The sequence below is a fragment of the Callithrix jacchus genome, chromosome 4 (assembly GCF_049354715.1).
Source record: "Callithrix jacchus isolate 240 chromosome 4, calJac240_pri, whole genome shotgun sequence".
NCBI lineage: Eukaryota > Metazoa > Chordata > Mammalia > Primates > Cebidae > Callithrix > Callithrix jacchus.
In genome coordinates, this window is record NC_133505.1 from 156,705,931 (window position 1) to 156,722,509 (window position 16,579).

The 16,579-nt window shown below is 45.8% G+C and overlaps 1 long non-coding RNA gene across 1 annotated transcript; it reads right to left on the minus strand.

Annotated features, from left to right (window-relative positions):
- Positions 1-215: 215 nt before the first annotated feature.
- On the minus strand, positions 216-9,467 carry LOC144582221 (uncharacterized). The gene is made up of 2 exons (XR_013534628.1): positions 8,003-9,467; positions 216-7,180 (listed from the first exon to the last, which is right to left on the minus strand). It is a non-coding gene; the product is annotated as an uncharacterized LOC144582221 (long non-coding RNA).
- Positions 9,468-16,579: the final 7,112 nt, after the last annotated feature.

Sequence of the window (16,579 nt, forward strand, 5' to 3'; positions counted from 1 at the left end):
GTGGAGCATGAGATATTTTGGCAGGATCATCTCTACAGAAGAGGCTGTCACTTTGGGTTAGCAATGCTTTCACCTCCTTACCCCTCCGGATCAAAGGGGGCGCTTTACTTGTTTTTATGGATTATTGTGTCAACCAAAATGAGAGGTCAGAATCACCCTAAATATTTGGAACTTCTTCAAGATTTGACAGATGCACAACATTTTAAAGCTACTTCTATTTTTAGGAAACTGTGTCTGAAGAAAACATTTTATTGTATGGCATTGTCCAAATTACTGATACAGAATTTTTAATATCTGGATAATCTCATACAACCACGTGAAAGGTAAAAACTAAAAAGCAATAACTTTTTGGGCCAATGCCGGAGAATCACTTGAGGCTGGGAGTTGGAGATGAGCCCTGGCAACAAGATGACACCCTGTCTCTACAGAAAATTTTAAAATAGACCAAGTGTAGTAGCATGTGCCTGTAGTCCCAGCTCCTCAGGAGGCTGAGGTGGGAGGATCACTTGAGCCTGGGAGTTTAAGTTTGCAATGAACCGTGTGGTGCCACTGCACTCCAGCCTGGGCGACAGAGTGAGAGCCTGTCTCAAAGAAAACAACAACAAACAACAGCAACAGCAACAACAGCAGAAAACAACAACAACAAAAAACCCCAATAAGCTAAATTTACAGAAGAGTTGTGGGACCCAAATGACCAAATAATTCTATTTTTCAGTTTTGATGAATTAGAGGGCTTGCTGAGTGTTAGTATTCTCAGAAGCTTCCATCTCATGAAATCTAATTTCCTCTGGTGAATCCACTCCTTAGTCCAGGTCCTCTGAGGAGCAGGTGCCTCCATGGGATTCACATGAGGGATTTCATTGGTGGAAAACCCGGGAGAACCATTCAGTGGGACGCAGTTCTGACGCCAAGTGCAGGAGGGAGACAGGAGGTGGGGCAGGTGCGTCCTACACTACAGTGAATGGTGCTGGGACTGCTGGATGCCGCATGCAGAAGAATGAGGTGGACCCTTCCTTCCAGCACACACAGAAACTAGCTCTAGATGAATGGCAGATGTCCACCTAACACATGAGACTGTGAAAGTCTCAGAAGATAATAGAGCAGAAAATTTTTGTGACCTGGATTTGGCAAAGGCTTCTTAAGTACTGTATGTAAATAGCCAAATGTCCAAACAATAAATAGTTTAATTTCATTTCATGCAAATGTAAAATATCTGTATTTCAAAAAGGACTCCATTTAGAAGGTAAAAATACTTTTAAAATGGAGAAAATATTTGCAAATCATATATCTGGAAAGAGACTGGCATCCTGAATATATAAAGAATGCTTGCAACTCAACATTAGACAGCAAAATAACCCAATTCAAATATATGCAAAGAATTTGAATAGATATTTCTCCAAAGTGTGACATGTATAATAAAGGGTGGTAGTAAAAGAAGAGAAAATTTTAGGCAGCTGTTTCAGGTGAGCAGCAAAAGGAATCTGTTGAAATATCTGCAGAGCCTCCGGGCTGATAAGACCCTACAAGACAGGGTGTGGACCAAGCTGGCTAAGAATGAGAGGACCCAACAAGGTCCTGGATTTGACCTTGGTTTCCCCAGGACCTCATTATAGGCCCATTAACATACTAAATACACACCCACCAGAGTCCTTGCAAATTCTGGGAACACCCATATTTGGTGTATAAATAGGGGGCACCACAGTTTTGAGAAATCTCTACCTTCTTCCAGAAATTTTCATGACTATTTCACCTCTTGGTTGGAGAAACCCAGAAAGGTGGCAGCCCCAAACGCCCTTGCACCAGCCTCCCTCTGGAGCTCCCCTGCACTCCCTTTACTTGAGTGTGCACTTTTCCTTTTACAGCAAATCTCCATCCTTTCTCAATTTTCCTGCTAGTCCTTGAATTCATTTCCCCAGGCAGTGTCAAGAGCCCAACACCAGCTGGGGTCGCAGTCCCACCAGCGTTTGGGGACCTCCCCTTGCCCACTGGCATCAGAAGAAGAATGCAAACAGCAGTGAGCCCAGGAGAAGGTGCTCAGTGTCCACAGCCCTCAGGGAAGTGCCAGTAGCACCCTCAGGGGATACCTCACGCCCCTGGGATGGCCGACCCCAAACAGTGAGGGTGGAGGGGCTGTGGCCTGCGTTACTTACAGGGCAGAGAGCTGGAGACAGAGAGTCGGTGGCATGTGGGGGCTGTGTGTGGGTCACCCTCTCCCCATTTTCATGGGGAAGGTTCTCCCTGTTCTCAGGCCCTACCTGCTTCCTTCCGATCCCTTTCTCCTGCCCTGTCTGCTCCTTCTTTTCCACCAATTTCAAGGTGTTCTCCGCCTCATGGCGTCCATATTCAGTGCCCCCAGTCCAGAGGAGAAACAGCCCTGGACTGCAAGCGGTGGGGTCGGGGAGGCGACACCGGGAAGCCCCTGTCAGACCCTGGACACTCAGGAGCTAGTGCATCCCAGCGTCCTCCTGCAGCAGCCACAGGAGTAGGAGGATGGAGAGGGGGGTCCTACCCGTGGACCACAGTCAGAACCCCAAGGATCTGAGCGGGATGGTGATGTCTCCACACTGAACGGGTGAAAAGGTTCCTCCCGTGAGGATGAAGTAGGAACCTTGTGCTCTTCACCCCACCAGGCCCTGTAGTTTCTGAATCCTCCTGACATGGGAACTGCCTGTCCCTTGCCTCTATTGCGGAGTCCTCCCAGGTCTTCCAAAGGCTGTTTTGCCAGCCCTTGTCCAGGCCCCAAATCTTAGGACACCCCTCCTCAGGTCATCCTGCCAGGCAGAGATTGTGTCCCCCTCTGCTGTTGGGCAGGCACTATGACAGGTCCTGGCTTAGGAAGGGAGAGAGGGCATCCCTGTTCTCAGGGAGTTCACATATCTGCTGAGGGAAGCAAGGTGACAGCACAGCCTACTCTCCTGCTGTGTTGGAAGAGGAGGTGATGCCCCAGGGCGGGGGAGGGAAGGGTGTCAGGGCTGGCATTGGAGTTGGTTTTGATTGATTTCCAGATATACACCAAGAAAGAGGAAAGAAAATGAAAAGTGCTCCTAGCAGGAGGGAACGCTAAGGAGAAAGGTGGAAGCAGTGATGGCCACAGATTTGAGGCTGGTAAGAAATCCACAGTGGGGGGAGCAGAAGCAAGTGCAGTGAGGAAGAGGAGTCAGGAGGGAGAAGGGAGAGGAGGATGGGAGAGCACAGGTGCCCCCAGGAGGAGCCCCCCACAAGGGCATCACATTCAGACTCATTTAAACACTCACATGCAATCACATGCACTCTCCACCAGCAAATCTACAAGTGTCCAGGGAGTTCCAAACTTTCCCACTTTTTCTGTCTTCTTCTAAGCCCTCCAAACTGTTCCAGCCTCTGCCTCTTACCCAGTTCCAAAGTTAATTCCACATTTTCGGGTATCTTTACAGCAGCACCCCAGTCCCAGTACCAATTTACTGTATTAGTTTTCTCACTGCTGATCAAGACATACTCGAGACTGGATACTTGATAAAGAAAACGAGGTTGTATGGACTCACAGTTCTACATGACTGGGGAGGCCTCACAATCATCATGGAAGATGAAAGACACATCCTACATGGCAGCAGGCAAGACAGAATGAAAATCAAGTGACGGGGGTTTCCCCTTATACAGCCATCAGATCTCATGAGACTTATTCACTACCAGGAAAACAGTATGAGGAAAACTGCCCACATGATTCAATTATCTCCAACTGGCTTCCTCTCACAACATGTGAGAATCATGGGAGCTACAATTCAAGATGAGATTTGAGTGGGGACACAGCCAAACCATGTCACCTTCCAAAGACTCCCCTTTTCTCTTAGTAAAACCAAAGCCACCACTGAGGCCTAGGGAGCCCTGCACAGCTGTCTTTGACTCTGTCCTTGCTCGTTCATTTCCTACCCCTGGCCTCTTTGTTGGTTCTCAGGGACTGGAGTTGTTCTTCTGCCTCAGGGCTTTGCATTACCCTCCCGTGAGCCTGGACTGTTCTTCCCTCAGAGGTCTACCCAGTTCATTCCCGCCCCGTTCCTAAGTGACACACCCTTCCACACCTGCTACCACCATCCTCTCACTTTAGAATCTGTTTATTATTTTCTTTGTTTAATTTTAAATTCTGATATAATTGATGTAACATAAACTGTTCCATCTTAACCATATATATATCTATATCTATCTCTCTATCTATAGGGATCACTTTACCCCAAGATTGATCATTACTCAGGAGTATTTTTATAGTCCTCCTTCACTCCTTCCCTGGCTGCCTCCTGGTTAGAGATGCTAAGAATTCAGATGGCCCAGAGATACTGGAGGAAGTACAAATGGTGAAGGCCATACACATTTTAGCTCACATTTGGCATGTTTAGGCCTTTACTCTGTGTGTGGCAAGGAGAGAGAGATGTGAAATTAAAATTGCAGATAAATACAAGGAATAACTGAAATGAAAGATACTAATTTTCTTTCCCTTGGTTGACTCAACCAGGCTGTCTTCTCCATTTCTGACTGACAGAGACCAAACAGGTTGGCTTTATTCCACCGTTCTCTAATGCTTGGAGACTGCTTTCCAATACTGGCCAAATAACCTGCATCTTAAACACTCCTTCTGGGAAAGAATGACTTTGAAGCTAACAATTAAGGAGAAGAGGAAGCAGGAGAAAGGGTTAAAGTGTGGTACAGAAGCTTCCATTCACAGGAGGCACACACCACCAAAGCAACTATAGAATACATGGATGGCAAACGGCTGGAGTCCAGGCTTACCAAGCTCAGAAAAAGATCTCACCCAGAGAAGCATTCCAGTCCTCTACATCATTGAGAAATGGCCAAATTCAGTGTGGCTAGAGGGAGACCACATACACCACACTGTCTCACAGAAGCTTTCCAGCGGAGAGAGAGACCAACTGGATGATCTGCAGACCATCCTTGGCCAGAGCCCTAGACCAAGGAAAGTGGGTGAGTCCATGATGTCTGATCAGAGCGGGGCCCAGGGTTCAGGTCTTGAACATCAGGACGTCCCCGAATGCAGATCTGGCTGGTTTCTGTTTGTTACCAATCCTTGGGTTGGCACCAACCATGCTCTCTCACCCTTCCACAGCTCAGCCACAGCAAAGGTGGTTGCTGTGCTTCCAGCCCCCTGCCCAGTGGAACCGACTAGGGTCTCCGGTGGTGCACTCCAAACACCAGGTACCCGGTGCTTGGCCCTGGGCCAAAGTCAATGCTCACAGCAAATGAGACACCGAACTCTGGCTTTGTAGTAGCCATGTTCAGGGAAGTAGCTGCTGCCAGTGTTGATGTAGGTAGTGTTCAACTGCAATGTCTGCAGGGCACCTGTCCCTTCTGAAAAGCTGGCATAGAAGGACACAGGGGAGTCTGCCAGAGCTCAGTGTTCAAGGCACCTGGCACCGACCCTTTTATGTGTGTGTCTGCCAAAGGCTCGGCTTCCTTCCAGTCTCTCTTCCAGGGAACTTCTGGGCCTTTCTGCTGCTGCTTCCCTTTCTCGCTGGGCATGGCTAGCAGCTTTCCCAGATTTAGGTTGGTGTTGCTGCCACCAGCCCTTGGAAGTTCCAAGCTGGTGCTGTCAAGCTGCACTTGGTGGTGGACTGTGGAGGCCCCAAGGAAGGCGAGGGAGGGCTTGAAGTGGGTGGCTGGGCAGCCTTGCAGCAGTGCCCAAGGCAGATCTCAGGAACTGGAGCTCCTGAGCCAGCTTGGCCAGAGCTTCACATGGCCTCTTCTGGGCTTGAGTGGTTACTGGCTCCAGGTGCTCTGCCTGCCATGGGGGCTCCATGTCATCAAACGCCTATGGCCTGCTCCAAGGCTGCCACCCGGGTGGCCAGCATATCATAGTAGAGCACCTGCTCCCGCAGGGCCAGGCAGATCTGCTCGCAGGCAGGAGCAGCTGGTCTTGCGCCTCCTCCAACCTCTCCTTCATCACCTCCTCCCCAGAGAGGGAGGCCAGCAGGCCTCCAGCAGGGCAGCCAAGGAGCTGCACAGCTGGCACCAGGTTCCAGGCTCCCCTGGGTCTCCTCCAGGGTGCGTGGTGTCCCTGTGACATTCTGGGAAGACCTCCAAGTCAAAGTAGAGCTTCTGGCAGTTGCACTCCTTGACATACTCGATGAGGTCAGTGTGGTCACCTGCAGGTGCTGCAGGGTGAGGCTGAGCTCCAGGAGCTGCTGCTTCACTGTCACCTTGTTTGCCTCCATGATCACAGACTTCATCAGGACCATGCACAGCTCATGGAGCACCCTGTGGTTCACTTCCATCTCCGGCTCCACTTTGCTGATCTGATAGAAGGTCTCGTCCAATGTGAAGTACAGCTCCTTCATCTCATCCACGTGCCAGGTCAGGGTAGTCCTCATATCTCTGAGGAGTGTTTTGCAATTCCTCCTCCCTGCAGGCTGAGGCCACATGCAGCACCCAGAGGTTTCTCTGCAGTTGACCCAGTCTTGTCTGCAGACTCTCCAGTTCAGGCCTTGCTCCAGCCCCCGCCGCTGCCACCATGAGGCTGCCATTGGTCCCTGGGGCCTCCTGGGGCTTGCTTGGCCTCTTCACTTTGGTGTCTACACTGGTCTGGACCTCAGAGAGGGGGTGGTACAGGGCACAGCGTTAGGCAGTCAGTCCTCCAGCTCCTTTCACAGCTCCCTCTCTCTGAGCATTTTACTGGACCTTGGCCTGAAATTTAGCAACAAGCTCCTGGAAGTCAGCCCTGGCCACAGCACTATCCTGGAACATCATGATGGCCTGGCTGTTGGCCTCCACATCGAGAATCAGATTTATTATGGCCTGGGAAAAGGCAATCCTGAACCTTCTTAACCTGAACTTTTTCTTCCTAAAGCAATGACCACTTTAAAACAGATAGCGTTAGCTTTTAATTGCTATTGTAAGAAATTACCACAAATTTAGTGGCTTAAAATAACACAGACTGGGTACAATGGTTCATGTCTGTAATCCTAGCACTTTGGGAGGCAGAGGCAGGCAGATCATGAGGTCAGGGGATCGAGACCATCCTGGCTAACACTGAAACCTCTACTAAAACACAAAAAGTTAACTGGGTGTGGTGGCACGTGCCTGTAGTCCCAGCTACTCGGGAGGCTGTAGGAAAATCGCTTGAACCTGGGAGCGGGAGGTTGCTGTGAGCTGAGATCATGATGCTGCACTCCAGCTGGGCCGCTGGGTGAGATTCCATCTGAAAAAAAAAACAAAAAACCCTCAAATATGATCTCTTACTCTCTTATGGCCTCCTACCGCTGTACTCCAGCCTAAGCTACAGAGCAAGACTCTGTCTCAAAAACAGAACAAAACAAAGCAAAACCCACATTGATTCTTTTTATCACTCTGGAACTCAGAAGTCCAAATAGTCTCATGGGGTTAACATCACTGTGATGACAGGGTTGTGTTCCTTTGGGAGGCTCTCGGGGAAAACCTGTCTCTTCCTTGTCTTTTCCAGCTGCTCCAGCTACCCACATCCATGGCTCAGAGCCCCATTTTCTCATTTTCTAAGGCAGCTTCACCAGGCTGAGTCCTCATAGTGCCTTCTCTGCTATCCCTCCCTGGCCGGTTCTCCCCAGGCAGCTGACTGGCAACCTCAACTCCATCAGCAACCTTCAATGCCCACCCAACACAGGTTCCAGGGACTGCATCTGGCATCCTGGGGGTTGGAGACAGAATTATTCTGCCCAACACACATACCATGTAATTTACGTATCTACCCATTTGAAATTTTTATCTCTTACTAGAATGCAATTTCCATGAAGACACAAAGCTCATAGAAGGCACAGAAAACAGACACTTTGGGGTGAAGGGGCTCAAACGGGCCCCCTGGTTCAGAAAACAAGGAGGGAGGGGTGTAAGGGCAGCCTCCTTGGGTCTTCAGCCTCGACAGCTGTGCCTCCCAGGTAGCTTCCAGCCTCAGCAGCAGCAAAAGAGATGTGGTGGGCAGCATCAGGCGTTGGCGATATTTATTCCTGACACAGTTCAGTAGGAAAGAAACTCCCTAAACTGAGCTCACCTCAAGGAAGCTGGAGATACATGCCACCTCATCCACTGGGTACATGAAATACAAAAGTAAATTCATTTGCAGCTTGTGTGGGATACAACTGGCCCACCTCTATGCCTGGGTCCCTTGCTGGAGCTGCTCTGACTTGCCAGGGTGGGGCACTAATTGGTCTCCAGGCTCCATCCACTTTTCTGGCCGCATCCGGTTTTTATCTCCAACTCACACCCAAGACTGCTTCTTCTTTTGCTGTTATTTTCTCAGCCTAGCAGAAATTCTAATATTCAACAGGCTCTGCCCTGCTCAGGCTGCCAGAGAAGGAGCCTCTGAGGAAAATCTTGGTGCAAGGAGCAGATCTCCCACCTGGATTTCTATCACCCTACGTTTTCTGGAAATTCCTGGATTTCTGTGGCACAGGGGGTCTGCCACACAGTTCCCCTGGCTGCTGGCCCCTGACACCTTGGAGAGCTTTACTATTCCAGGAAACCCCTGCCCAGGAAGAGGGTAAAAAACATTTTCTTATTGTTTGTTGCCTACGATGCCATGGGTGTTGTGCTGATTGTGCCATTTTGATCCAATGAAAGCAGACCTGGCAAAGCCTTAAGAATGCAGGTAGTTTCTGGCAGGTAGGTAGCGCCTGTGAGATAGGAAAGTGGGGGAAGCAAGATCACGTTGGTTCTCTGTGAGAGAGGCCCCAGGTCCAGCTGGAAGGAACTTCCCTGGCTGAGGAGGGCCATCCTCCCCTGTCCTCATGTCTGCCTGGGCTCCAGCTCTGTCCTGACTGACAGAGGCCATGGAGGACTGGGCTTCTGGCCAATGGCCCGGTCTTTGGATAGACCAGCCTCCACGTGGGGTCACAGTGGGAGAGCAGTGGGCCTGGGAGGTGCAGGGTTAGTACACGGCAGGGCTGTCCTGCATCTGCAGGTGCTGGGCCACTGGGCTGAATCTGGTCGTATGCTCAGCATGGGAGGTTGCAGTAACTGCCTGTCCTCAATCTCCTTTTCCTATTTCTGCTGCTAGAGGGCACTGGGAACTGGGGTCAGGCTGGGGGTCTTGCCATCCCTTCCTGATCTCCTCCTCTTACTGTCCAGGGCTCCTGATTTCCCTGACTGTGCTGCCCCCATCAGAAGGCTCCTGGGCTAAATCCAGCAAGAACAGGCAGTGTAGCTTTTCCCCAGGAGTTTCTCTAGAATTGCAGGAGCCAATAAGGCTTCAGGTAGGGAGACATGAGTCACCCTATCAGGCATTTCTGGGGATGCATCCTGTGGCAGCCAAAGAGGCCAGAGTTCTCAGTGTGTTCCCAGACAGAGCCAAGCACAGCGTTCATTGGTTGGAGGAGCCAGATTAGTGCTCATTAGTGTGGACTTGACAAGTCTGTGCACTGCAGGGGTGGAAAATGATTTTCCTCAACTATTCCGAGTTCTTAGCCAGGGTCCTGTAATAAAAGACAAATTAGCAAGAGAAAAACAAACAGAAGTTTATTAACATCTATCTATCTATCAATTATCTATCTATCTATCTATCTATCTATCTATCTATCTATCATCTATCTATCAATTATCTATCTATCTATCTATCTATCATCTATCTATCTATCTATCTATCATCTATCTGTCAATTATCTATCTATCTATCTATCTATCTATCTATCTATCTATCTATCTATCATCATCTTTTATATATACACAGGAAACACCTAGAGAAAATGAGAAATCCTTAAAGTGCTGGCTTAGAAGTCCATCATCTTCAACAGAAAACATTATACAGCTAGAGAAGTGGCAGGTCATGGAAAGGCCAACCTATGGCATCAGAGAAGTTTGTTGTGCCCCCACTGCTGTCCCTGGGCCAACAAGAGTCTGAAATTGTTTTTGGTGATCAACCTGGGTCCTTTCTGGCAGAGAAGGGAGGAGGGACACTTTTATAAATGTATGTCCTGCTTATAGGGAGGGAGTTTTTCTCATGTCTGCTTCTTTTCAACTTTTCAATTGCCTTCAGCTCCAAATAATCCTTTGCTAAAGTGGGGTATTTTGGGGTGAGAACTGCAGAACTCTTGACACATGAAACCCTGTCCAAACACCTGCACTAAGGGAATTGACCAACCTCTAGCTTTCAGTTCCAGCTCAATGGAACCTTGGCTTCTAGTTCCAAAAGGAACCTTTGGAACCTTGGCTTCTAGTTCCAAAAGGCCACGTCCCTAGGAAGACCCTATCCCTCTAACGGACCTTCCTGAGAAAGCTCAGTGCTTCCAGGAGATTTGTTCTAGCCACACACACCTCATGACAGGCCTTGACCTCTCTTTCTTAGAGCATTTGCTCAAAAGGGCTTACAAGTGGAACTACGCATCTTCTGTGACTCTGAAGCATCTCTCTCAAGGGTCCGAGAGCCATTCCTATGAAACATAATTGTCAGGAAGGATAGGGCCCAGTCTCTGAGGGGGATGGAATACTAAGGTAAAGAACCGCCCGCTGGCAGCACAGCAGGCCTCATGCATTCGCACTGACCTCGCCTTTGTATTATTTCAATTCGCTGACTCTACTGAGCCCCCATGCTCAGCTATCTCTCATTCTCTCTTTAAAACACCCAAATCACCTCTGCACAAATCAGAGCTCAGCCCTCTACTCTGCTGTCAGTAGCTACTGAATAACGTCTGTTTTCATTATGTAAACTAATGTCCAGCTTTGTTTACCTCTGACAAGGGTGGCATGTTCTGCTACTCTTCAGCACCTCAAAGTGGGATTACAGGGTTTCTCAATTTTCTTTTTGAGTGTGGTGTGGATTAATGAACCAAATTTTGCAAAGCTCTTGAGGTCCCTGGATGAAAGCTGCTTTTTCGTGGGAGCTGCTTCCTTGTATATTAGTCACTCTGCATCCTCCTTCTCATGGCACCTGATCAGCTCCTAATGGTAACTACGAGAACACCACAAAGACTGGGCAGATGATGATCTTGGGATCATCCATGCAGCTAACAGGACAGAAGATGACTGATTGGCCACTGGGGTCATGGATGGTGGTGCTGGCGTGGAAACAGGTGAAACTCAGCAACCTAAACACAGCCTTTGCTCAGCATCTGCTGCTGTCAGACAGCACACATCATTCCCCTTTCCACTGCATTTGCTGAGTCTTCATTAGGAAGAATCTGCTCCACCAGGAGAAAAAGATGGATGTGAGCTGCTCTGTATCCTCACAGAGCCCATGTATCAACCGAGGGCAAAGACAAGTGTACAACTAATGGCTTTCTGTACAATTTGATAAGTTTTCCATGGTTAGAACTTTTGATAGGTTGGAATTGGGAGTGGTTAATTCTGTTTCAAGAAGGTGAGGAAGGCTCTATAGGAAGTGACATTGAGCTGGGTCTTGAAGGAAAACTGCAATTTTACCAGACAGGAGCACTGAAGGAGAATCTCAGGAAGAAGATGAAGAGAAGAGAAGGCTGGTGGGACAATGGTGCATAGAGGTGTGGTCTCCATTTTGCAATCCAGGGTGACAAGACCATTGGGTCCAAGGGAGGGACTCCTACAGTGAGGAAGAAACACTTGGAGGTGTCTGGGAGCATGGATGGAAAAGGGAGCATGGTGGGAAATCCTCATGTCTGTCACTGACTCTCCAGACAGGACACCGACCTAGAAGCCAATCAACTCACCACTCTCTCTCCCTCTTACACACACAAATACACACACACAGAGGCACTTTAGTGAAGCGTTAGATCCTTTCTGAAGAAAGCTGCCTTACTTTCTGCCCTGCTCAGTTGCCTGTCCTCTCTGCCACCTTCTCCCAGTACACCAAGAATTCTCTGAGCCAGTGATTGTAGTCTCATATTGAGATCTTGCTGAAATACTCTGCTGGTCTCTGTCATCCCTCCATTCCTCCTTGGTCCCGATGGCCTCAAGTGAATAATAACTTTTCTTCTTCTTCTATAGTTGCACCCTATGATCCATCTTCCTTATTTGATTTTTGCTTATCACCTTTATTTTTGGAGACTATCTTCTCTCCTGCTGATTTCAAAGTCTCTTGTTTCTTTCCTTCCCTGAAACCTTGGCTTGTCCTTGCTTAGGTGGAGAATCTTGGCCAGAAGGTCACTTCTGACTTTATGATGTTTTCAAGATTTGGATGCCTGAATGGCAACTGAAGAGGCCTTGGGTTTCACATCCATCGATGATTCCACCTTTCACATCTTTGAATCTTGTGAGCATCTCTTTCCATCTTTAGATTTTATTTGAAAGATGGTTTCTTTTTGTCCGTGTGCCACTACTGATGCTCCAAAATTATGTCCCTAATATTGTCAAGGAAAAAAACCACATTTTTTCTCAAGCAGAATCTGCCTTGGACTGTGGTGGCCATGACCACCTCCTGCCTCTCAGGTCTCCAAAGGCAGGGCGCTCACTACTTACCCAAGGGTCTCGGGCTGTGCTCCGAAGTCTTTCTTCTCTGTTTGTGCCAAGACCATGCTTCCTATGGTGACTAAGCCTGATGGGGGTGCTAAGGCAGTTCCCTTCCTGGGGGCCATGGGAGTTCCCTGATGCCTCCCTTTTACTAGAGGCCTCCCTAGGGCTCTTCAGATGTTCCCTAGACTACAGGGAAGTGTAGGGTGCTACTGCCTAACTTCCTGTCCCTCTCTCTGGCATGTGGGGTCAGAACTCTTCAGGCTGAATACTTCTCCTAGGTGTTTCCCCTAATGAAATTTCCCCAGGCAAATCCCATCTTGGCCTCTGCCTCTCAGAAGAGAGAGGATCTGGACTAACAAATGGATTTATCAGTTTAAATTACATTTCATTATATTTAAGGTTCTGATCATCAGTGACACACAGAATTTCCAATGCAGCACATCAGAAGTAAAAAATTGCATTATTTTGTCATTGGGTCCCTCAATTCTATAAATTCAGCTTGTCATTTTTTTTCTAGAATTTTATATAAGAAATGTGGGCAACGTTGTAAAATAAAATGCTTTGTCTAGTCATAGCTACATAAAAACATAACTTGTATTGAAATACTGTGTATTTGTCAAATATTAAAGAAATTTCCAATTTTTAGAGCAATTCTGGCTTCTCGTTTCAGTTGACATAGCAATCTGTGAAAAGATGTAAGCACCAACTCTGTTCTGGAGGGTTAGGGAGGTAAAAGCATTGATAAGCCAAAGTGAGCCTCCTCTGTAGATGTGATCCTGTGTAAATTACCCAAGTCACACAGATAGCAATCTTGAGCTTTCCACTTCTCCAAGGCTCTCTGCACTCCTAGAAGCACTCTCTGCTTGTCTCTGCAAGTGGCTGAACAGCTCCTTGTGGTCCTCTGCGGAGCTGCAGAGACCCAGGGGCTTTCATGCTCACCAGGTCCCACTGACAGTGCAACCCCACTGTGGGTCATGGAGGAGACCAGGTGTGGGTGCTCCTGCCCCTATCCCTCTCCCAATTGGCCTTTTTTTTTTTTTTTTTAAAGTGAGAGAGGGTCTCACTTTGTTACCCAGGCTAAAATGCAGTATAGCTTCCAGTATCCTTGAACTCCTGGCCTCAAGAGATTCTCTCACCTCAGCCCTCTGAGTAGCTGGAACTGCAGGTGTATGCCACCGTTCCTTGTTTGTAGAACAAACCTTTAAACTTTGATGAAATCCAATTTAATCTTTTTATCTTGCTGCTTGTGCTTTAGTGTCATCTATAAGAAGTTTTGCCTAAGAAAATGTCAGAAAATCTTACTTAGATGTGTTCTTCTAAGAGTTTATCATTTTAGCTCATATGTTTGGGTTAATGATTCATTTTGTGTTAGTTTTTGTGTGTGGTATAAAGGAAAGGGTCTAAATTTATTCTCTTACACATAAATATACAGTTGTCCCAACACCATTAAAGAGACTATTTTTTCATCATAGAATCATCTTGGCACCTTTGTTGAAAATCAACTGATCATACATTTGATGATTACTTTCTGGGCTCTCATTCCATTCTTTTCATCTATAGGTCCATTTTTATATACCACTGCAGTATCTTGAGTATTACAGATTTGTAATAAGTTTTGAAATTGGAAAGTGTAAGTCTTCCAAAACTGCTTTTCTTTTTAAAGATTGGTTTGACTATTCTGTGTTCTTTGCACTTTTTGTAGAAATAGTGGGATCAGCTTGGCAATTTCTGCAGAAACGTCAGCTGAATTTTTCTTTTTATATAAAGAAAACTTTATTTATAGGCCAGAAATCCTAATACTGTTTTTCTATTTCCCTTCTAAACTTCATCTAAGAACGCATGATTTTAACATAGTTGTAATTATAGTTTACCAGCAAATTTAAGTTCTGCTTTTTCTACTTTGCGTTACTTTAAAAATGTTAGCTTATTTCTTCATAGCGTCAGAATTAATTTAAAGGCTACTTAAAAAAAATTACGACGGTTGACATACCATCTTTCATCCATTCCTGTATGTAGAAACATTTCGGTTATATCTAGTTTCAAGTTATTACAAGTAATACAATTAGACTTATCTGAATAGGAGGCTTTTTTCTTTTAAAAGTTATTAATTTATTCTAAGTTCCCAGCAGTGGTTTTACTAGCTTAAAGCGCGTGGACAATTTTCCAGGTCTTAATATGTAACCTATTTACCCTTTGCCCTTCAAAAAAATTATACCAGCCTTCATTATCACAGCTATGTGAAACAAAACTGAATTCCTAAAAAGGTTGCAAAGTGTTGACTTTTATTTTTTTAAGCATTTCACTTTATTTTTGTTACATTATCAGGTACATTAAGGTTTTAATTTTGATTTCTTCATTATGATTAATAATTCTTGAGTTATAAGTATGCTAGGAACCATTCCAAGGAGTTTATCTATATAAAATTATATTTTCTCTAAGAATAGTTTAAATAAACTCTCAATGCATGAAAATATAAAAACCAACCCTCAATATATTAAATATATCATTAAGATAAATTTTTATATTTCCAGATAATAAATCATCTCATTTCACAGAGGTAGAAAGGCACAGATAATTAGGCCAAGAAAAAAATAAGACTTCTAGATTTTTCAACATATCCGATTGTTGTACATAAAAAGAAATTAATTCAAAGAAGTAATAGCTTCTTTTGTTATTGAGAATTTTTTTTTTTTTTTTTTTTTTTAGGATTAGAAAGTTTATTTAACCTATATCTCTTTTTTTTAAGGAAAGGAAATAATACTGGCTTTCCACATCGTTTTCCTTAAAAACAACTCTATGGAACTTAAAAACGTTCACTGAAGGAAGTGGAATGATGAGATGCAAAATGACAACACAACTTTTTTTAAGCAGTTAAGAAAAGCAATTAGTAAATGACCTACCTGCTCTTGCCAAGCACATAAAACTGATAAATACGTAAAATCTCAACATGGAAACTGGAGAGATCGTGTGTCACATTCACAAGAATAATTTACTTCGAAGAGGCTTAAGAGTTTCCCCTGTGGGTTTTGCTCACAGCGAGCTCAGACGACTCATTCAGAGGTGTGGTGACAACAGGATGTTCCCTAGGGACTGACAGCAGGAGGTCCCAACCCTTTGAGGATCTTTGACTCCTCCTCTTTTCAATGAAAGGTCAGTTACTATCTATACAATTTTATGCATGTCATAATATTATAATCTGCATTTCCTGAATGACGAGCTCAGAACAGTTTTGTTCTTTGTGGGCGTTTATAAATTGTTTGGCTTGGTGACTTGGTGTGTTGAAATCAAGTGTGATTGAGATATTTTCCCCTCTGGTTCTTGAGAATGAAATAACAAATCCAGTTGGTAGTCCACTGGCTATATCACCCTTTGTCTTCCTGTCCACATCTGTGACACTGCCATTTCTCACTTGCAGTCCAAGTTTGGAAAGATAAGTGGGTTTCCTCAATTCATATCCTTTTGTATAGTGTGGTCAGGGTTATTATTGTACAGATTGAATAAGATCAAAGTCATGGTATTAGGAGGACATGTTTTTTTGTTTTTTTTTTTGAGATGGAGTCTCACTTTGTTGCCCAGGCTGGAGTGCAGCGGCAGGATCTTGACTCAATGCAAACTCCGCCTGCTGGATTTAAGCAATTCACCTGGCTCAGCCTCCCGAGTAACTGGGATTACAGGTGCCTGCTACCACACCCAGCTAATATTTTGTAATTTTAGTAGAGATGGGGGTTTCACCATGCTGGCCAGGCTGGTCTTGAACTCCTGACCTCGTGATCCACCTGCCTCCCAAAGTGCTAGGATTATCAGCATGAGTCACCGAGTCCGGCATGTTTTTCTTAAGTACCAGAAGAGTTGGTACCTAGAAAGAAATTAATCTTCAGAGTGGTGAATTACGTTGGATTTTAGTCACCTTAGGCCTAACCCAACACAACCTCCTCTAAGGGCCCTTCCCCCCTTCCAACAAACGGCCCTGAAATTTTAATACAGATTGCAATGAGTCTGTCAGTTCAATAAGCTTCGGGAGTATTTTCATTTTAACAATATTAAGTTTTCTATCTATTGGAACACAGGATGTCTAACCATTTATTTAGCCCAAGAGTTTAAGACCACCCTGGGCAACACAGTGAGACTCTGTCTCTTAAAAAGATTTTCATGTTACATGAATTATATCACAATTTTAAAAAGGAAAGAAAGAAGGAAATGAATAAAAGGA